This window comes from Octopus sinensis, linkage group LG4 (assembly GCF_006345805.1).
Source record: "Octopus sinensis linkage group LG4, ASM634580v1, whole genome shotgun sequence".
NCBI classification, from domain to species: Eukaryota; Metazoa; Mollusca; class Cephalopoda; order Octopoda; family Octopodidae; genus Octopus; species Octopus sinensis.
In genome coordinates, this window is record NC_043000.1 from 89,996,393 (window position 1) to 90,020,830 (window position 24,438).

The 24,438-nt window shown below is 41.1% G+C and overlaps 1 long non-coding RNA gene across 1 annotated transcript; it reads right to left on the bottom strand.

Moving 5' to 3' along the window:
• Positions 1 to 15,219: 15,219 nt before the first annotated feature.
• LOC118763038 lies at positions 15,220 to 24,175 on the bottom strand. The gene is made up of 2 exons (XR_004998788.1): positions 24,095 to 24,175; positions 15,220 to 15,311 (listed from the first exon to the last, which is right to left on the bottom strand). It is a non-coding gene; the product is annotated as an uncharacterized LOC118763038 (long non-coding RNA).
• Between the last annotated feature and the right edge of the window lie 263 nt (positions 24,176 to 24,438).

Genomic DNA, 24,438 nt, shown 5'->3' on the forward strand with positions numbered 1-24,438 from the left:
ATTTCTTTTATTGTGGGTTTTTACCTACCCTCGTTTATCTCCCCTCACAAGAACTCTTCCGATCTTATAAATTACTATAACCGAGAGTCTCTTAATTTCGGTATATAATATATATAGTGTCTTTTACTTGTTTCAGTAATTAGATTAAGGCCATGTTGGGGCATCGCTGTGAACGGTTTATTTAGTCTAATGAATCGACTCCAGTACTAATATTTTTCTATGAGACTGTGCTTACTCTATTGCTCTCTTTTTACCAAACTGCCAAGTTACAGGGACGTGAACAGACCAACACCGGTTGTCAAATAGCGATGGGGACAAACACTAGCACAGAGACACAGTTATATATGTATATGTGTGTACAATGTGCTCCGTTCAATTTCCGTCTACCAAATCCACTCACAAGGATTTGATCGGCCCCTGTATTCCTAAAGAACTACAAACACACACACACACACACATATATATATATATATATAAACCGTGTTTACTGGTTCGGTCTTTGACCTCAAGACATGCTGGGGCACGGCCCCCAAGAGAATGTTCAGTTTATTATATCCACCACCTTGCCTCCTAATTTTATCGATCACGTAAGAAGAAAGTCAAAGTCGTGTCTTTTCTTCTATTATATTATAATTTTATTCGCATCTACGATGCTGGTAGACGCCAGTACTTCGCTGTCACTTTATTTATTTATTTATTTCGATCATGGAAAAACGAAAGGAACAATTATCCTCAGTGACATTTGTATGCAAAATGTAAAAGACCGTAACGAAAGAGAGCAAGCTACTTAATCTGACTCGGTCATTTCACTGTGGTGTAGACTTGAGGATAATTGGAGACAACAGTTGAGGAATAGAATAGGATAGCCTATTTTTGGTGGAAGCACCGCTTTTTCCAGTTAAAACATTTACATGCATACATACATGTTAAAGTTCCTGAGAGCATTGTCAAAGTCATAGCTGACCTGACATCATCGTGGGCCACCATCTTGAAGTTAAGTACAAGGTGTGGTTGTATTATCACTGATAAAGTACAGTAACGCAGAGGTACATTCCAAGGGGCAGTCTCTCTGATACGGTTCATACTTTCAATAAATCCTTTAGGTAGCTGGCTTGTGGGTTTTCTGAAATGGTGTGTTCTATGTTGTGGTGTTATGCATGGCAAGCAATGAAGTTAATACAGGTTCTGAATACCTGTTATATTTATATCAACTTGAGTGGTACAAAGGCAAATGCATGGAACAGCAGAGCAGATATATACAAACGTGTTATTTTATCTAAAGGCTGCTAATATAGAGCTCGTCGTTGCAAGTCCTAGACATCAGGTTAGCTGTGTGTGACCACACAAGAACTTATGTGCCAGAGAAAACCACGCAAGAAGAGGAATAGAGAGAATTTCATGGTTCTTCGCTTTTTATCAACTGGTGGTAATAACACCTATCAACATTCCTACAGGAAGTTGCAACATATTCCAGAATATCCTGTAGCGAATTACGAAACATAACTCCCGTAGGGTTCACCACAACCCCATGGCAGTTATGTTGGGGAAGTCTGAAAGGTATTTCACTGATTCACAGAGAGACAAAAATACCAAAATTACACACTGCTTTTTTGTGGATGACTTGAAACTGTATACCAAGTGTGCACATGAGATGACCTGGTTACAACATTCTTAAAGGATATAGGTTGGAGTTTGGTCAGGATAAACGTTGCTATATGATTGTGAAAAGATGGTAAACTATAAACCAGACTAGTAACATCTCCAACAATGACTTAACTGTTTCTTGTATATCTGATTTCTCTTTTCTAGGGGTAGATGAAAACATATACAATGGTACCTGTGATGTGGCATATGTCACTAAAGAATATTCCCAGATAAGGAAAATATGGACCTTGGAATTCTTCATTCAATAAAACAGTGACCCACAATGTGTTTTCAGTAGCTGTATGCATACTAACATTTGAGCAACTTGATTGGACACTTAATGAAATCTGAGCCATTGATGTGAAAACTTGGGAGATATTGACCAACAAACATGATTTTTGCTTCAACAGCAATTTAAACCACCTTTACCTAAAATGAAACAAGAAGGTGATGGCTTAACATCAATCCAGACTGCCTTTGAATGCTATATCATATCTCTTTGGCAACATCTTTTAACCATCAAGTATCAAACTGCACACACTAGACCAAGTTTACATACATAAGGCAGATAACATCTTGGAAAGCAGCTCCTTGATCAACATTCTTTGTCTGATAACCTTGAAAACAAGTCCCAAAAGATGCATGACTCTAACACAACATATAACCAGATGAAAGAATGAGTGTCTATCAAAAGAAGACCATGCTTAGATATGTTAGCAGAAAGCTCCAGGATGACAGCAACATTGTTAAATCAAAGCAGTCTATCATGGACAAAGAACTAGATTACTAAGTCTCACTTTGAAGGGTATGTATTTGCAATCCAGGAACAGGAAATAGCAATGTAATACCTGATGCAAAAAAGGGACAGAGATGCTGGAAAACACCAAAATGTAATAACTGATGCAGACTTTGTGAAGTTAACATTAAGGTATTACCCACATCATAAGCAGCTCTCCAAACATTTCATCGTGGTATTATCTACTGATGAGACATGATGTTGTAGACAAGACACTGTATAATGAGATTTGTTGCAAAAATCCTGAGGCCAAAAAGGTAAGAACGCACATGGTAGAGGCTATAGTCACTCATAATATGAACTGGTGGAATGTCCCAGCGAAAACCTCAATAAAATGTAAATATATTAGACCAGACATAGTGATTTATGACAGAAGAGAAACTATACAGTAGTGGAAATTAGCTGCACAGCAGATGTCAACATAAAGTTAAAGCTCAGTGAAAAAGAAAACACTGAACTATTGAGAAACTTACAATTACTCTACCTGTATTACAGGGTTTATATCTGTAATTACTGGGGCACTGGGATATGTCACTGAATGCCTAGTCACCAATTTTGAGAAACTAGGCTTTTCAAAACCAGAAAGTAAAAAAAGCTAATTTGACGACTAAAGATTCAAGCCATCAATGGAACTGTAAGAATTTGTAAAACTTTTCAGAAGTTATACATTTGAGTATATAAATTCTTATCTAAATGTTCAATGATATGCATGAGAATACATACAAATCTACACATGCAGACTGTATACGTAATACCATGTTGATGTTATTGAAATTCCAATGAAAGAACTTTGAATCTTGATTAGAAAATGGTTCTTTCTCTAGTGGTAAGAAATTTTGAAATAAAACTGAATAGCAACATATATATATATACGTAGTTTATGCATCTTGTTTTGCACCTATGCACTTGAACGTGTGTGAGTGTACACACACACATATATATCTTAAACTTTCTCAGAGCATCAATCAAATACTTTTACTGTATACATCCTCACATCCTCTTGACTTTTGTTGTTTTTCCAGTTTTTATTTTTGATATATATATATATATATATATCTTATTATAAAAGGCAGATTTTATCTGCCTCCCTTTGTAACTTATAGAAATCTACAATATAGGATTTCTTCAATTACAATTTACCTAGCATTTTTAAGAGTAGAATGCATCGGGTCATGCCAGGTCCGGTTTTTAAAATTTCAACCCCAATTAAGCAAAATTTAGAGAAAACTCACATTCTGGTGTATATGTCAAATGTTTTTCTTAATGTGGGATACACCACACGCAAACGCACACACACACAAAGGGAGCGACTGTTTCACTGACGCTATCACCCTTCTCCTCCTTTGTCTTTGCAAGTTTGCAGCTATTAAAGTGAAAACAGTGAATCCGACAGCGATTAAGAAAATGAATTGGTACCTGAATGGAGTGAAAATTTAAAAACTGTTTCTTTCGGTGATTTTTCTGAAGAAACTGCACCAAGCCACAGACTTTCCCAGAAGAGTATAAAGCCTTAAACTATTTCTTTTTACTTTTTCGAATGAGCCTATTTGAAATCATTACATTAAACGTAAACAAAGCGAAAGAAAGGATAGTTTGTGGTTTCCCACAACCTTAAATTAAATTAAGGCCTATTTTGCCATAAATATTATTATGGGTATCAGAAAGTTACCCAGAATAACAAATTCTATCGTAAAATTTTGTTGTATACCCAATTGAATATTAGCTAATAACCCATTTTCTATAGCAATGTTTGAACAAAATTTTAATAATTTTATATATTGTTGAATTTACCTGTATCTACCTGCAATTAGAGTCGCTTTGTGACAAAAATTATAGTGTAGAATTGGTTGAGAATATTTCATTAAATTATCTTCCAAAAATCAGATTAATATATTGATAAATAAAAAAGTTATAGTTGTTTAATGAAACCAGACTAAATTTATGATTACGTTAGAAATTAATTGAAACACATAAGGGGTGTATTTTGGTCAGAAATATAGTAACGCAAGGGTTAAGAAAAACCAAAAAATATTTTATTCTTTATAAATGTTGTGTTCAAAATAACATTTTCTTTTAAGAATGTGTATATAACAAAGTATGTGTATATAACTACGTGACTTATATCTTTATATATAAGAGTGAAGTTGTGTGTCTGTCTCCTACGATTTAGATTCGTAACGACTCCCACATTTTGCGGTGCAGTGTAACCAAAACCGGGTATCTTATAGTCGTGATTCATATCAAGCCCTTCTGGGTATTAGCGCGCGTCTACGATAAGTCTACGATTTAAAAAAATTTACCATCATATTTTTCCATTTTAATGCATTTTTTTTGCTATTATGTAAGGGAAGTAACTCTCTAAAAATATCTACGATGTGTCAACGATTTAAATAGAAATTTACCTTAATTTTTTTTCCATTTTAATGCATTTTTTTCCTATTTTTTGGCTATAACTCTCTAAAAATGCTTATATAGTTATTTCCCTTACAAACCCGAGCAACGCCGGGCGATACTGCTAGTATATATATATATGGTAAATCAAAAATAAAAACTGGAAAAACAACAAAAGTCAAGAGGATGTATACAGTAAATGTATTTTATATACATTAAATTATTTTATATATATATGTGTATGTGTGTAAAATATAGGGTAGTGAGTTGTTTTAGAAATTTCTCTACCAGTGGCCTAGCATGTATAAAAAGTCAATAGACAACATATTCTCAATATAAAATAGTGTACATTTAAACGCAAGAGAAAACTGCCTTCAACAGGCAGTTTTTACATGCTAGAAGTAGTCAAAACAACCAAAGCCACATTTAAGAGCAATCTTCAAAAGGAATGAAAAATATAAACTTTTACCTTGTTATTTTAATCTGGTCAAACCTAGGTTTCAAAATTTCTTTAGCAAGTGAAATAATTTTCTAGGTGAATTTCTCAACACTAACATATTATTAAGAGACAAATAACACGTGTCTCATCATTATACATTATGATTTTAGTTCGGCAGTTATTCATTTACTGCCAACTGGAACTGCACTTGCGAGGTGAATTTGAAAAATTACAATGTATAACGATGAGACGTGTGTTATTCATCTCTTAATTATGTTAGTGTTATGGCATGGTCACTGATGAGAAATTTGCCTAGCAAATTATTTTATTTGCTAAAAAAATTTTGAAACCTAGGTCTGACAGGATTAAAATAACAAGGTAAAAGTTTTTTTATTTTTCATTCCTTTTGAAGATTGCTCTTAAATGTGGTTTTGGTCGTTTTGACTACTTCTTCTAACATGTAAAATCTTCCTGTTGAAGGCAGTTTTCACTTGTGTTTAAATATACACTTTTTTATATATATATTATAGTAGGGTAGGCCAATTTATGGGGTTACACTGGATTTCTCGCTCATAAGAGGTTTAGCTTTATGGCGTATCTTCAGGCCCCAAACACTGCTGGCCTGAGATCTCTTTAAAATATGGAGGAAGAAAAGCCTCATTTTTAAGGGTAAAACCCTAGGTGATTATCTCCCTTTGCCATTGTCCATTGATCTTCAGTCATGCCGCCATCTTGCAGTCACCAAAACACTCCGAAGGTAAATAATTGTCTCCCTTTGGCCTTGGCTATTGGTGTCCGGTTGTAGTGCCACACTGCAGATTCCACAAAGCCAGCAGGTGTTTACTAAAATGCATGCATAGCCTGAAAAATCTCCATCCTGGAGTTCAGTATGCCCCCTGGTATGAGTGAGTCTTTAAGGATTTGTAACGTGAAAGGATCTATCATCGAAGCACTGGCAGGGTGTCGAGATCCTTTCTAGTCACATACAAAAATTCTTGTAGAAAACAAACAGACGAAACTCAGGTTAAAGGTGAACAGACAACTTGGTTTATTGATTCATGGTTGTACGTTGTCTGATGGGGGAATAGACAGCCTCTGATATATTGCTGGTGTTGGTCGTTGAGGTTGGTTGAAGTTGGTTGAAGCTGGTGTGTGGCTGTCAGAGCCAGGAAAACCGTGACCGATCGCAGTGCTGTCTTGAGCCGAAGAGAGAGATTTGAGGTTCGCGGGCTCGAGAGATGTTTTCCCGCACCGCACATGGCATGGGGAAGACTTCCGGTGGCCACCCGGAAGTAGTCCCATTCTGCGCATGCGCCGCCGAACCCTACACAGTAGCATCACTACAGGGCTCCCCTCCGAGTGCGAAGTACGGCAACCAGAATATTGTGGTGGTGCTGCAGAAAACAGAAGGCTTGCGATCCCCCAGAAGACTTGGTACATACTATTATACAATAAGAAACATTTTAAAGTTAAATGTAAATTGTTTTTGAAAGTTTCTTGGGCCAATGCACTGTTCTGCCCGACTTTGTAACATACGGTGTGTCTCGGGGCACCCGTTGACGGCGAGGGTGGTGTTGTAGGAGCCGGTGAAGGTGTTGTGCAGGTGAAGGCGTTTGTGCAGGTGAAGGCGTTTGTGCAGGTGAAAGTGTTGTTAAAGGTGCATAGGTGGGTGTGTCAAGGTTGTCATCAAAAGATGAAGACGTCTCAAAATGTGCCTTTTTTAAACGGTCCACGGAAACGGTCTCCGAACGACCATTTATCTCAATCGTGAAAACCTTTGGTGTGCGAGAAAGCACACGAAAAGGTCCTTTATAGGGAGAAACAAGTGGGCCCTTCACAGAATCGTCCCGAACAAAAACATGCGACCAGGTGTTCATATCCGGTGGAAGATGGGACGGTGGAGATTGCTTTCTGGGAAGCATGGGCGGAAGGTTTGAAAAATATTCCCGCAGTCTGGTGACATAGGTCGCCGGATCATGGGGCGGGGAAGTGTCTGGCACCAACATCGTACCGGGCAATGCCAGTGTGGTACCATACAGCCTCTGCAGCAGAAAACCCCAGGTCTGCCTGACAGCAGTCCGACAGCCGAGAAGCACAATGGGCAGAAATTCGATCCAGGACTGTGGGTCCGAAGAGGCACGAAGAGCGGCCTTGAGCTGTCTATGGAACCGCTCAACCAATCCATTAGACGCTGGATGGTAGCTTGGTGGTGTGGATATGGTGCATACCCAAAATTCGCGACAATTCGCGAAATAGCGAGGCCTCAAACTGTCGTCCACGATCAGTTGTCAATCGGGACGGGACTCCGAAGCGAGAAATCCAGTTTGAAACGAAAGCTCGCGCAACAGTCTCAGCAGAAATGTCTGCTATCGGAATGGCTTCTGGCCAGCGGGAGAAACGATCGACACAAGTTAATAGATAGAGAGAACCCGCGACTCACAGGCCATGGTCAACAACAGATCGATGTGGACATGGCGAAAAACGGGCCTCCGTGGGGGGAAATTGTCCAAGCGGGGCACGAACGTGCCGTTGAATCTTGGATCGTTGACACTTGGAGCAGGTGCGTGTCCAACAAGTAATTGTGCGACGCATATTCAGCCAGAAAAACCGAGCAGTGATTAGTTTGAGGGTGGCAGCGATGCCAGGATGTGATAAGGAGTGCAGTGCTTCAAACACTGAGCGTTGATGGGTCTCAGGCACCAGTGGCCTGGGAGATCCAGTTGAAGTGTCACAAAGAATGGTGCCTTCGGCTGACGGAAGCGGAAGGTAGGAAAACTGGCAACAGGAGAACTTGGGAGAAGTTAAATAACGACGCCAAAGGTGGCTGCTCCTGCGATATGGCAGCTAAGTCGATAGCAGCAGGAGACGAAAGGGCGCAAACTGGAAGGCGAGAGAGAGCGTCAGCAGGAACGTTCTCTTTTCCAGGTATGTGTCGAATGTTGCTAGTAAATTGAGAGATAAAATCCAGGTGCCGAAAAGCACGGGGTGAGAGTTTGTCCGTTTTTGAAAACAGGGCAAACGTAAGGGGCTTGTGATCCGTATAGATCACAAAATCTCGCCCTTCAAGTTGATGCTGGAAATGACGAACCGATAGATAGATCGCTAGGAGCTCACGATCAAAGGTGCTGTATCGTCGTTCAGCTGGTTGCAGTTGACGGGAAAAGAAGGCTAGAGGTCGAACATGGTCATCCACTGTGTGTTGTAACACAGCGCCAATCGCAGTGTCCGATGCGTCCACAGTCAAAGAGAGAGAAGCACCAGGAACTGGATGTGCAAGCAAAGAAACAGAAGCCAGCTCCTTCTTAATGGACTCAAAGGCTGTCACTGCCTCAACAGAGAGGGTGACTTGACTGTCCTTTCTAGGAGAGTCCTTTAACAGCCTGGTGAGAGGTAGCAGCTTATCTGCACAACCGGGAATGAAGCGTCGGTAGAAATTGACCATCCCTAGATAATGCCTGAGCTGGCGCAAGGAAGTGGGGGGTGCGATGCGTTGAATGGCATCGACTTTTGACGAGAGGGGGCTGATTCCAGTCGAATCAATATGATGCCCTAGAAAATCTAGGGAAGAGCGTCCGAAAACACACTTGTCGGGGTTTATGCGTATGCTATACGCGCGAAGACGCTGGAAGAGTTGAGAAAGGTGCCGGAGATGATTTTCTCGTGTGTCGCTCGCAATGAGTATGTCATCGACATAGGCAAACACAAAATCAAGACCGCGGACAACCTCATCAATGAAACGCTGGAAGGTGCTAGTAGCATTCCGCAAACCGAAACTCATGTACAAAAACTCAAAACACCCAAACGGGGTAGTGATTGCAGTTTTTGGAACGTCGGCTGGGTTGACCGGTATTTGGTGGTAAGCGCGTATCAGATCGACCTTCGAAAAAATGGTACAACCATGGAGATTTGCTGTAAAGTCCCGGAGATTTCTAATCGGATAGCGATCGGCTATTGTGACGGCATTGAGGCGTCGATAGTCTCCAACCGGGCGAAAATCAGACTCGCCCTTTCGCGCCAAATGAAGGGGAGATGCCCATGGGCTGGTGGAGGGGCGTATAATGCCAAGTTGAAGCATGTGCTCAAACTCGGCTCTGGCCGTTTTAAGTCGGTCTGGCGCTAGGCGCCGGAGGCGTGAGAATACAGGTGGCCCATTGGTGGTGATGAAATGGAGGGTCGAGTGGGTAGGATTTTCCGGTTTAAAGGCAATGTCCACTAGCTCCGGAAATGAAACCAAAAGAGAGTGAAAAGGGTCTCCAGAGGTGGCAACAAAGAATGTCGGGCTAAGGACCGCAGTGGTGGAACTCCCAGTCGGTGTAGAGAGCGACGTCGTGCTATCAAGAAGCCTCCGACGCCTGACATCCACCAATAGGTTAAACCTATCCAGGAAATCAGCGCCGAGAATAGGATGCGGGATGTCAGCGATGACGAAAACCCATCGAAAGTCTCGACGAAGGTTGAGGTTGAGGCGCAGCGAAATCTGACCGTAAGTGGTTATGGGAGACGAGTCAATAGCATGCAAGACAATCGAAGAGCGCTTGGGCTTGTCTGCAGCCAGACGAAGGGGCCAGATGCTGCAACAGGAGCCGGTGTCTACCATGAAGAATTTCTCCGACACCAGATCTTTTACAAAAACTGCACGTTTTTGGGAATGGCGATGGAAGAAGGTGACGTGCTCACCTCCTCCGGACTTAGTTTTCCGAGGGCTTGAATGCACGGCTGGGTACACCGATCTGCCCTTTTGGTAGAGCGACTACGACTGCGTTGTCGGCGCTCGATCGCACGGGATAGATCGTCGATTCGCCGCGTGAGCGCATCAATCCGCTCGGTTAGTGAAATTTGCGCAGGGCCCCCTATACATGCACAGAGGCCTCGCGATGGAGATGGATTCGGAAATTCCAGTATTCCATCGGCCATCGTGGCAATCTGAATATTGCTCTCCCCCGAACGTGTGTTGCGGCGGAGGATTTCTGCTTTCACAGACGCGTATGTGGCATCCGGGTGGGACTTTATTATTAGATCCCTGATCGATGCGGCGAGTCGGGGATGTAAGCCGGAATATAGCAGGTGCAACTGCTGCTGTGGAGAAATGGCATGTGCATCAAAATACCACTCCACTTGGGCAAACCACAGGCCCATATCCCCCGTAAATGAAGGCAAACCTGAAGCCATGCCTTTGTCGGAAGGAATCTGTGAGAAGGGGGCAGAAGGTATGGTCTAGAAGTGGAGAGAGAACACGTGGAACCGAGAAGGCAATTCAAAATTGTGTTTGTGTGTGCACCTCGTGGGTAGCAAAAAAGGGAATAGTGTGTACAAGGAAAACAAAATACAGAAAAGGAAAAAAATGAATGTGTGTGTGTTCTTTTTCTTTGTTTTTTTTTTTTTTTTTTACTGTGTGCGATGAGTAAGGCTATTTGACCCACCTCGCCGTGCTGAAAAGGAGAAAATAGGAAAATAAATGTGAATTTCCGCGCTCTTCGCGGCCCAAAAAAAACCTGTTCGCTGTGTCTTTTTCTATCCTGTTCTTTTTCTCAACTAGGGGTCACCAATTGTAACGTGAAAGGATCTATCATCGAAGCACTGGCAGGGTGTCGAGATCCTTTCTAGTCACATACAAAAATTCTTGTAGAAAACAAACAGACGAAACTCAGGTTAAAGGTGAACAGACAACTTGGTTTATTGATTCATGGTTGTACGTTGTCTGATGGGGGAATAGACAGCCTCTGATATATTGCTGGTGTTGGTCGTTGAGGTTGGTTGAAGTTGGTTGAAGCTGGTGGTGGCTGTCAGAGCCAGGAAAACCGTGACCGATCGCAGTGCTGTCTTGAGCCGAAGAGAGAGATTTGAGGTTCGCGGGCTCGAGAGATGTTTTCCCGCACATGCGCATGGGGAAGACTTCCGGTGGCCACCCGGAAGTAGTCCCATTCTGCGCATGCGCGCCGAACCCTACACAGTAGCATCACTACAGATTCTTGTGTGTTCAGCAATGCATAACTTGCACTGTTTCATCCTGTTGATGTAGGGACCTGGGTTCTTGAATATTTTCCATGCGATCAAGTATGGAATCTCTTCATCTTTTAGTTGCCAGATATGGCTGGCTAACGATCTCATGTATATCCTTTCCAGGAGTCTGAAGGAGGACAGCTGATTGGAAATACATTCTTTGAGAGAGTTCCCAGTGCACCCCACATATTTCTGCAGGTGCATGATGTCGTTGAGCCTGTTGCTGTTGCTGTTGTTGTTGGTGCTGCTGTTGCTGCTACCATTGATGCCGATGCTGCCAGTGGTGTTGTCACTCTTCAAGCTGGTGTTGGTGCTGGTGCTAGTGTCGCTGGGGTGAATGTTGGTGGCAAACATATTCTTGTCCCTGCACATGTTGGCTGTGGTGCAGCCACTGTTGTCGCTGCTGGAGCTGGCATTGGTGTTATTGCTGTTGTCATCACTACTGAGGATTAATCCTCAACCAGCACCAGCAACAACACCAGCAGCCCAGCTCTATCAACAACAACAACAGCAATGCCAGCACCTGCAGTAACAACATCAATTGCACTACAGGTAACACATGCAGGGATGAGAATATGAGCAGCACCAACAGTACTCTTAGTGACACCAGCACCAACAGCAGCAGCCCCAATTCCAGCAGTGACAACACTGCCATAGGAATCAGCAGCAATGGTAGCAGCACAACCAACAGCAGCACCTACAATAGCAACAGGCTCAACAACATCATGCACTCACAAAAGTATGTGGGGTGCAATGAGAACTCTCTCAGGCAGCATTTGCAATCATCTGTCCTCCTTCAGAGTCCTGGAAAGGAGATATGTGACATCGCTGGCCAACCATTTCTGGCAATTAAGAGATGAAGAGATTCCATACTTCCTCACATAGAAAATATTCAAGAACCCAGGCCTCTACATCAACAGGATGAAACAGTGCAAGTTATGCGCCAATCACACAAGGATCCTTAAAGACTCATTCATGCCAGGAGGCATCATGAACTCCAGGACGGAGATTTTCACGTCATGCATGCATTTTAGAAAACTCCTGCTGGCTTGTTGGAACCTGCAGAGTGGCACTACAGCAGAAAAACAATAGCCAAGGCTGAAGGGAGACAATTGTTTACATTCGGGGTGCTTTGATGACCGCAAGATGGTGGTACAACCAAAGATTGATGGATAGTGGCAAAGGGAGATAACCCCATAAACTAGCCTACCCCACTATATTAAATGTCCTTCATCTTAGCATGTGCTTCTCCTCTGGATTCATGTATTTCTACAAACGATATGTGTGTGTGTGTATTATGTGGTAAGACTTCAACAAGTAGGATAGCACTCGATCAGCTAAAAGAGTAAAGATAATATTAGAAATAAAAACCACAAATCTTGTGAAATACAACTAGCCAGGGTTTCCCAGTTGAAACATTAATCTATTTTGCCATTTTTGAAGCTAGCAAAATAAATTTTGGATAAAGAATGCTCATAAAGAAGAAGATAAAAAAAAGAAAACACAGGGGAGATAACCTACGTTACAATAAACATCAAAAAGGAGTACACAAGATATTAGTGACGGTTTACGATGTGTCTGGTGGCCTATTTTTAAATTCCACCAAATCATAAACCATTAAAATCTTGTTAACGCCCTTTTGACATTTGTTTATTGTTACATTGGTTATCTCCCCTGTGTTTTTCATTTTGATTTCTTCCTTATCATTGTTCCTTGTTCAAAAGTCATCTGCTTAAAAGCAACTAATAAACGGTCTTCATCTCAGATTGAAAAATTGGCGAAGTAAATTAATATTTTGACCAGGAAACCCTGGGTAACTTGATTTCACAAGACTTGTCATTTTTACTATAACATTGTAACATAACTCAGTTCATCTGTTGCCAAAGGCCTACAAAAAACTGAAACAGCAAATTAGGAACAGGGATTTAGTGTGCCTCCGTATGGACAAGTCTGACAGATTGTCAATAGACAGCCCATAGAACTATGTCCAGACCATACAACAACATCAGTAGCATGGGAGAAGTTGCACCACAGGAACATGAAAGAGTGGAAAAACTCAATGCACACATGGGAATGTGGTGCAACATACTCCAACCCAAGAAATGGACTACACAAAATTTCCAAGCATTCAACAACGATGTTTCTATGCTGTACAGGTTACTTAAGGATCATAAACCCTACATAAACCGTGTGATGCAGCCCCCAACCCAACCAGTTAGTGTAGCGAATACCTCCAACAATTATAGGCTATCCTACTTCCTCTTACAGGTGTTATAACCAGTCATTGAAATGTCCCATGATATCTGTGCGAGCTTGGAGGATTCCCTCAGTAGAATCAGTAGTTGCAACCACTCCAACAACCTCACAGGTTGTGTAGTGGTTTCTATGGATTTAGTTTCACTCTACCCATCTATGGACATAGATTTTGCAGTGGAAAATACATTGAGATTATCTGTGAGTGTGAAGTAGAGTTCCGTGAAGTCAACAGGAGGGAATTGGACCTCCTTAAACTAAGCTATGACTGTAACTACCTAGACAATTATGACCTTAGTAGATTCTGCCCCGCCAGGTCACAGAGGGGAAGACCACTCATCATCTTGGCAGCGAAGAAAAGCACCGCAGAGCACAGGAGTGGTTGGACCATACCCACCCAGGACCTTGAGAACAACAATCAGGTGAAAAGAATGATTGCATATGCAATAGGAACTAGCATAAGAACCACATAGTAAAGTTTAACAAGAAACTATACATGCAGTTGAAAAGGTGCACCCATTGGTGTCGGTGTGGCTGGCCTCTTCGTGACCTGGTGGGACAGAAAACTTAAATAATCCTTGGCTGAACAATCCACAACTGTATTTCTTTACTGTAGGTATGTAGATGATATTAATGTTTTAGTTAGGACAAACTCTGGTAAGTGTAGTGTAGAAACTGAGAGGAGCATAATAGAGAGCATCCAGCACGTAGCTAACTCCATCCACCAAAGCATCAAGGTAACTATAAATTACTCAACCTTAACAATAGACTTAACAATAGACTTAACAATACCTTAACAATAGACTCCCTGTCCTTGAAACTGAACTTTGGTTAGAGACTGTGAACAACAGAGTGCAGCTCCACCATTCCTATAACATGAAACCCATAGCTTCTAAATATGTTGTTCACACATGAAAATCAACATACTGATAGCAGACTTAGGATAATGAAAATTGTATCACTCCTATTAGAACCCTATGAAACAAGAAAACATGTACAGAACTTCATGCACTGCATGCAATTCTCTGGATATAGCCAGAAAGATAGGATTTGGGTATAGAGAGGAGTAGAAAGAAGTTAACATTATATGAAACAAAACAAGTGGTACCTACCTTAGATGCAGAGGTAAAGACTGGAATAGAATACAGAGAGTTTGTGACAAAGCAAAAAGGGTGAACACACAGTATGAGGCTGACAAATATCAAGGAGTGGTGTTTGTAGAGGTCACAGCCCATGGAGAACTGGCCCAAAGATTTAGGAAAGCTCTGAAGGAAGCCAAACCCAACATTAAGATCGTTGAAAAGTCAGGGTGCTCCATCAGATCACAATTATGTAGGATGTACCCCTTTGAGAATACCATATGCACCAATGGGAACTGTATGGTATGTAATAGAATAATCCTTGCTGAGGATTATTCAACTTCTCTATTGTTGTTTACAAGATGAATTTTCTCTTTGTTAAGGGATTGGCAATAGAAAAGGCATCTAGGAAAAAGATGAAACCAAATGACATACATGAGCACAAATCTATGAGAGCAGTAGCTCTCAATCAGAAAGAACTTAGACTGTGACAACTTGTTCAACTCATGCCAACGTAAAAAGGGGACATAAAATGATGATGATGATGATGATGATAATAATAATAATAATAATAATAATAATAATATCCCTTTCTACTATATGTACAAAACCTGAAATTTTGTGGGAGGGGGCTGGTCGATTGCATCCATCCCAGTATTTCATTGGTATTTAGTCTATCAACCCCAAAAGGATGAAAGGCAAAGTCAACCTCAGCGGAATTTGAACTCAGAACGTATGGATGGACTAAATGCTACTAAAAGAGGAGGGAATGCCAAATAAAACTAACTGGTTGCTGCTTGAACAACTTGGGCTATATCTCAATGGAAGTAGATGGTGCAAACCTTGCTTAACTCAGAGGACAATCACCTTAAAAAATTTGCATGATCCACGTGCTTTCTTGAATTCAAAAAGTGATACTTGTAACCACTGCTCTTATGACAGAAAATTCATCTTAAAAACATGGACTTGGGAACAGAAAAAGATACCTCCAGGTGCAGCTGACCGGTTTCGGCCACTGATGGAATTTCACAAGAGTTGGCAACTCTCCTTTCTCTCTCAGGAAAGTTCTTTTGTATCAGTTTTTGCTTTTTTTCATCACCAAAATGACCAACACTGTATATTTACCTTTATCAGTAAAGAGTCTGTAATAAAAGGACAATATGTATAAAGGTCTGTAAATAGAGATAACCAGAATGTGGGGCCTGATAATAGGAGCAATCCCTAAAATAATATGTGCTTGGAGAATGATTAAAAAACATATAGACAAATACATATCCAAAATCTTACAAATAAGCACAACTTACAGAAATAACACTACTAGGTACTGCACATGTTACATAAGATACTTTTAATATAATAGAAAATGCAAAACCAAAATAAAACTATCTGTAGCTAAGGCATAAAGAGCTGCATTTGGTAGTGCAGTGAAAGCATACAATAAAGAAAAATAAGAATAGGATAATGAAACTGCTCAACCTTGTTCTAATTCCTTTGAGAAAAAGCTCTTTGATACTTTATGAACCTTCACCTCATCATAGGACTTTTAGTGCAAAGAAAAAGACCACTAAATATCAAAGAGTAAACCTGACATAATTTTCCTCAACAAAAACAGCAATAGCGACAACAAAAAAAATACAAATAATAATACAAATAATAATAATAATAATAATAATAATAATGATTTCTTTTATTTGCCACCAGGGCAAAGGATGATGGGGACAATACAATGACAGACATAAAAGCGTTGGGGTTTACATACAATGGAATGATGAAAAAAAGAGAAAGAAAAGTATACATGGTATACAATAAAAAGAAGGGAAGTATACAGAGTATACTAAATTAAGAGAGGGGTGGGGGAGATGATAGTGATGTATATCAGGAGTACCTCTAGAGATAATTGAAGAACCTCATCATCCAAGATCTCCTTTAATACCAAGGATAAGTGCTCTCTGCAATTCCTTTCTTCCAACTCACAGGTCTACACTTACAGTGGTACCATCCATTCAAGCCATTTTCACAGCTTTCATCCTCCTTTTAATAAATTCACTTCCCTCCCCACCCTCACTTACCTTTTAAAAAGAAACTTGAAAAGGTCAATGAGGGCTCTACCAAAGAGAAAAGTCTCTGTTCTCTTTCCTTTCAGTCTCGCCCACTATACAACCTCTTTTACCACAATCACCAGACAAAGGAAATCTGCCTTGTATGCCTGATTAAAGGAGTGTGGCAGGGCAATCATCACTATGGACTAGTTTGACAGACTGATCCATCCCACACACAACAACAATGTCTGGACACTGAATGAAAGCATGCAGAAGAGTTTTGTTGCTTTGCCTACACCTAAAACAAGCCCATCTGACAGCACATCTATGCCTGTAGAGTTTATCTTGAACTGGTAGCACTGCCAGGCCAAAGACATCTGAAAATTATCCATAGTAGTCCCCGACCAGAAAGTTCCCCAGAACAGACTAGCCAGTTTGTTTTCATTGACACCCTGGGTCTCCCAGAGGATTTCATTACACTTCCCCACAACTAATCCTCTCTAAATAGCTAAAGTGAACCATCAACTGTTCCTATTGCCCAGCTGGTAGCGGACAGTGAGTACCTGGTGACTTTCTAGGTGCCAGGCACCCATTCTTGGTCTATCCTTCACCCAGGACTGCAGCTCCATCAAAGTGATGAGCTGTAGGAAAAGATGTGTCTCACAAATGGAGCCTACACATGTTCACTGTCTAGAAATCGTTGCAGGTGGTGCAACCTGAGTGCATGCCATGGCATACCTATGTTGCCATGCAGAGGGAGCTGGCAGCAGATTGACCACCTGACCATTTGAATACATCCCTTTCACAAGAAAATAAACAACAAATGCTCCAATCTAATCAAGCAGTAACTGCGACAGGGCATGACAACATGATGGGAGAAATCAACCAACTAATAAATATATCAGCTATTATATAAAGATAATTGGCAGTATGTCACTTTCTCTCTTTTGATTTGTGTTCCCCTCACCACCACACTTTAACACATGCTGTGACACACTTTCTATGTTTGTGTTTTAAAAACACAAATAAACCATTCAATTTGTGGAATATTGGGTAGAAAAAATACTTAAAGTTTAGGTCTCTATGTATAACTTGTGTGACACTGTGCGTGTGTGTGTGTGTAAATGCAAATGCCCTACATCTATTAAATAAAATCCATTCTGTCTGTCTGTGTGTGTGTGTCTTGTAGGATCTCAGGCATCCTCCATCCAATTGTGCTCAAATTTGAAATGTAGATACTGACAGTATCAGGGTGTGTATAAGTCTCGAAAAAATTACAAAAATCGATTCCAGGTGAGAATGTGATCGATAAAGCCGTTTTTGTCCTGCTTTTCTTCCGTCAACCTGTACATAACTGCACCTTCCGTTTTTTGTTGTTTTTGTACTGCTTAAAGGCATGTTTCTTTCCTGCCAAGCTTACTGTTTAAACCATGTTTGTGTTCTCCCAGTCAGCAGCCTTATCATTACTGGTACTTTAAACTCTTCAGTTGCATATTTGTGGGAATAAAATCGTTTTTCTTTGGAATAGAAAAAAAGTCTATCTTTATTTCTTCTTTTGCTGGTGTCTCAAATTTAGGTTAAATCAGTGTTTCTCAAAGGGGAGGCCTATGGGATGGTCAGACAAGTTGTTTTGAGAAAATTTGATTTAAATGTTTGACAACTCAGCACCATCCAATGGACAGAGGTGCGTTTTGCTCATATTAAACGAAAGCTAATATCAATCCATTGCACATATACATTGCAATGAAATATATATATATATATAAGACGTATGAGATGGCTTGGGTATGTTAGCCGTATGAAAGATGGCAGAATCCCCAAGGACATACTCTACGGAGAGCTTGCTAGGGGTACTAGGTCTGTGGGTAGACCGTTCTTACGTTACAAGGATGTTTGCAAAAGGGACATGAAGGCTTGCAACATCAATATTAGCAGTTGGGAAGCAATTGCCAGCAACCGTGGAGATTATCGACGTACCATAAAAGAGGGAATACAAAGGAGTGACAGAGAGAGAGAGAGGAGAAATGGAAAGACAAGAAAAGACAAGAAACTATGACACTACAACCAGCCAGGAACAGTCTTCGCTACATTTGCAGTACCTGCTAGAGGGAGTGTCTGTCCAGGATAGGACTACACAGCCACAGCAGGAAATGTATCAGGACATGAAATGTAAAAGCCGGACTGGACTACTTTATGCGCAACTCCATTGTCTCCCAAGACAAAAAGGATGCCAACAATATATATATGTATTTATATATATATATATATATATATATATATATATATATATATATATATATACACACACACGTATATATATATATATATATATATAATATATATATTATATAATATATAATATATAATATAATATAATATAATATAATATATATTATATAATATATAATATATAATATAATTATATTATATATAATATATATATTATATTATACAATTATATAATTATATATTTTGATGAGAGGGAGGAGGAGCTACAGACGTCGGACATAGAAGGTAGCTGGAAATTCCTACGGGACAGCTTGCTGAGTGCCACAGACCAAGTCTGTGGATGGTACAAAGTCCCTTCCAGACCTAGAGTTACGTGGTGGTGGAATAGTGCAGTAGACAAAGCCATTAGTGCAAAGAAACAGGCCTGGAAAGCCTGGAGGGATGGGGGTAGCAGGGAACTGTACCAAGTAGCCAAAAGGGAGGCCGGCGGCAGGTATACATAGCCAAAGATATAGCAGAAAAGAAGTTTGCCAATGTCCAGCGACGTAAGGACCAAAGAACTGAGGTATTTCGGATTGCTAGACAGTGAGTGAGAGAAAATAGTGATGTTACAGGAGAGAGATGTGTCCACATGGATGATGGGGCACTTGCTTTTAATGTTGGTGAAAAGAAAGAGGCTTGGAGAAGCCATTATGAAAGACTGCTGAATGTGGAGAATGAATGGGAGGAGGAGAGCCTGCCAAATGTTGACCCAGTAGAGGGATCAGCTATCCAAATAGACAGCTCCCTTGTAGTTAAGGCAATTAAGGGTATGAAACCAGGTAAAGCCCCCGGCCCATCAGGAATCACCACTGAGATGCTTAAAACAAACTGGTTAAGTGGGCTATGGCCTAGTCACCCATATTGTAAACCAAGTAGTTCATAATGGAGTCATACCCAATGACTGGCGTAGCAGCACCATAGTCAACTGCTACAAGGGTAAGGGTGATGCTCTAGATAGAAATAACTACAGGGGTATTAAACTGTTGGATCAGGTGATGAAGGTCACAGAGAGGGTCATAACCCATCTCATTAGGGAGAGAATTTGCTTAGATGAGATGCAGTTCGGTTTTGTGCCAGGTAGAAGCACCACTGATGCTATATTCCTGGTCCGACAACTGCAGAAGTACCTAGCTAAAGATAAACCCCTCTACATAGCTTTTGTGGACTTGGAGAAAGCCTTTGACAGGGTCCCCCGATCCCTTATCTGGTGGTCGATGCGGAAACTGGAGATTGACGAATGGCTAATAAGGGCTGTACAGGCCCTATACAGAGAGGCTGTCAGCAAGGTTAGGATTGGCAACGAATATAGTGAAGAATTCCGGGTAGAAGTAGGTGTACACCAAGGCTCAGCCCTCAGTCCCCTTTTATTCATCATAGTCCTCCAGGAAATAACAAAGGAATTCAAAACAGGTTGCCCCTGGGAGCTCCTCTATGCTGATGACCTGGCTCTCATAGCAGAATCACTACTGGAACTAGAAAAGAAATTTCGAGTGTGGAAACAAAGGTTAGAATCAAAGGGCCTTAGAGTAAATGTAGCAAAGACCAAAGTTATAGTAAGCAGAAAGGCGAACTCAGCACACACCCCATCAGGCAGGTGGCCCTGCTCGATCAGTAGGAGAGGTGTAGGTAGAAACTCCATTAGATGCACCCAGTGTAAGCTATGGACGCATAAGAAGTGCAGCAACATCAAAGGGAAATTAACTGATAAGATAGCTTTCATGTGCGGCTGATGCACAGGGACAATAGACACCACAAATACTCAGAAAACAGATTCCATCACACTCCAGGGGGAGAAACTAGAAGTAGTCGATAGTTTCCACTACCTGGGTGACCAAGTTAGTAGTGGAGGTGGATGCTCAGAGAGTGTCACCACTAGAATACGAATAGCCTGGGCAAAGTTTAGAAAGCTCCTACCCCTACAGGTGACAAAGGGTCTCTCACTCAGAGTGAAAGGTAGATTGTATGATGCATGTGTGCGAATTGCCATGCTTCACGGTAGTGAAACATGGGCCATGACTGCAGAGGACATGCATAGACTTGAAAGAAATGAAGCTAGCATGATCCGCTGGATGTGTAATGTCAGTGTGCACGCACGACAGAGTGTAAGCACCCTGAGAGAAATGCTGGACATAAGAAGCATCAGATGTGGTGTGCAAGAGTGACGCTTGCGATGGTATGGTCATGTACTGCGGATGGATGAGGAGAGATGTGTGAAGAAGTGCCGCTCCCAAACAGTTGAAGGAATCAGGGGGAGAGGTAGACCCAGGAAGACATGGGATGAGGTAGTCAAGCATGACCTCAGAGCGTTGGGCAATGGCGAAGGACCGAGATATCTGGAGATGTGCTTTGACTGCAAAGACCCGGGCTGCTTCCTGCACCAGTTCCGCATAGCCCCTGCCCATTCAAAGTACCTTGGATCCCAGAACATCCTGCTGTGCTTGAGGAGACCTGTTGAGTCAAGTACATGTACATGAACATCGAAACAAATATCAATGGAAATAGTAGTTGTGATACCTGTGCCGGATGGCACATAAAAAGCACCATCCAAATGTGGCCGATGCCAGTGCCGCCTCAACTGGCTTCCATACCTGTGGCACGTTAAAAGCACCAACCGATCGTGGCCGATGCCAGACTCCCCTGGCATGTAAAAAGCACCCACTACACTCGCGGAGTGGTTGGCGTTAGGAAGGGCATCCAGCTGTAGAAACACTGCCAGATCAGACTGGAGCCTGGTGCAGCCCCTGGCTTCCCAGACCCCAGTCAAACTGTCCAACCTGGGCTAGCGCGGAAAACAGACGTTAAACGATGATGATGATATATATATATATACACATATATATATACATACATAAACATTATCTATCTATCTATCTATATATATAGATACACACACACACTTTCTCTCTCTTACCCACACACACACGTATGTATGTATATATATATATAGTTATTGAAGTAGATAAATGAATTATCTTATTACGGATTATTCAAATGATAACTGATACCTGGGTAGCAAAAATCACAACAGAAAAAGCACGGTTGAGGTTACGACCATGGGGCCTAAAATCCGTGCCTTAGTGCGGAAATTTGAAGTTTTATATATTTAGTGTAGGAAGAAATGGAGCTGAACGAAGATTTAACAAAATTCCTTTTTATTATTTTCTACATAGGGACTTTGCAACCTTTGAAACATATGTAGAAAATAATAAAAAGGAATTTTGTTAAATCTTCGTTCAGCTCCATTTCTTCCTACACTAAATATATATATATATATGAGATCCACTGGATGTGTAATGTCAGCGTGCACACACAACAGAGTGTAAGTACCCTGAGAGAGATGTTGGACATAAGAAGCATCAGATGTGGTGCGCAAGAGAGATGACTGTGCTGGTATGGTCATGTGATGTGTATGGATGAGGAGAGCTGTGTGAAAAAGTGTCACTCCCTGGCAGTGGAAGGAACTTGTGGAAGTGGGAGACCCAAGAAGACATGGGATAAGGTGGTGAAGTATGATCTTCAGACGTTGGGCCTCACAGAGGCAATGACAAGAGACCAAGACCTCTGGAGATATGCTGTGATTGAGAAGACCTGGCAAGTAAAGTGAGATCACAGTCACAGCCTATACTAGTGTTGCATAACCAGCCCATTTAAAAAGTGGTTTTGAATCGACAGGTGATATGCCATGCTTGAGGAGACCTATTGAGTCAAGTAAAATCAAAAATCAAAATCAAAATCACTATCAGAATCTCAATCAAATCAAAAGCAAAATGGAAATTATAGTTGTGGCTGATGCCAGTGCTGCCTGACTGGCTGCCATGCTGGTGGAACGCAATAATCACCATTCATGCGTGGGTCGTTGCCAGTGTCACCTGACTGGCTCCCTGTGCTGGTGGCACATAAAAAGCACCATCTGAACATGGTTGATGATAGCGCCCCCCCCTTCCCTGACTGGCTCCTGTGCCAGTAGCACATAAAAAGCACCATCCAAACATGACTAATGCCAGTACTGTCTGACTGACTCTCATGCCGGTGGCATGTAAAAAGCACCCACTACACTCTCAGAGTGGTTGGCTTTAAGAAGGGCATCTAGCTGTAGAAACATTGCCAGATCAGATTGGAGCCTGGTGCAGCATCCTGGCTTGCCAGTCCCCAATCAAACTTTCCAACCCATGCCAGCATGGAAAACGGATGATGATGATGATGATGGTGATGATGATGTATATGATGATGATGATGATGTGATGAGATATATATATATATATATAATAAAATACAAAATAGGACAGGAACGCAAAACATCCGGACAACTAGGTGATACAAAAAGAGACAATAGACGATACAAAAAAAACAAGGATGAGTCATTCGAAGCCTTTTATCTTCAGTCAAGAACCAGATCATCCTTGCAATTTTGGCTACACACGCAAACACACACACACACACATATATATATATATATAAAATATTAGAATAAAACCACCTCTTATCAATTCAAAATGAATAATTAAATTACACCATCTAGAAAATTACATATAATAGAAAAGTTAAAATTAAAATAACAATTAAAAAGTAAAGATTAAGTATTTCTAAATTGAATTATTTTTCCTTGTAAGTTTGGATTTTATTCCCTCAAATAATAATTATCATATATACATACACACATATATATATACATATATATATGTGTGTGTGTGTATATATATATATAGTTATGCTTGTTGCCACTTCAGCATGGCTGTTCCACAAAGAACTATGTTACTACATTTTATCCTCAGGTAAAACGTCTTTTCCAGCTGGTTAATGACACACAGCATGTGTCTGATATATTGTGAGTAAGGGAGTGAACCACTCCCCTCCAGCATGACAAGACCAGTAGACCAGACTGGTTTTTGGGTGCCTACCTGTCTTCAGTACTGGATGCCTGCCTGCTAGAGATGGCAGTCATTCATCCCCACCTGCAGAATATAAAACAAATAAGCAACAATCAATCACTGATCTTGCAACAAGCTAAAATAGTAAGTTCTAAAATCTCTAAAAGAGATACCTATTTCTTTATTACCCACAAGGGGCTAAACATAGAGGGGACAAACAAGGACAGACATAGGTATTAAATCGATTACATTGACCCCAGTGCGTGACTGGTACTTAATTTATCGACCCCGAAAGGATGAAAGGCAAAGTCGACCTCGGCGGAATTTGAACTCAAAACGTATTGGCAGACGAAATACCGCTAAGCATCTCGCGCGGCCTGCTAACGTTTCTGCCAGCTCTCTGCCTTAATCGCCTAAAAGAGATACCAGTAGTAATGACACTAAACAGTAATGTTTGTTGCCACTTCAGTGTGAGGACAGGTAGGCACCTAGAAACTAGTCTGGCTTTGTCACACTTGAGGGGTGTAGTTTGCTCCCTTACTCGCAATATATGAGACACAAGTTACGTGTCATTAACCAGCTGGAAAAGACGTTTTCCTGAGTTTAAAATGTAATACAGTTCTTTGTGGAACAGCCATGCTGAAGTGGCAATAAGCAC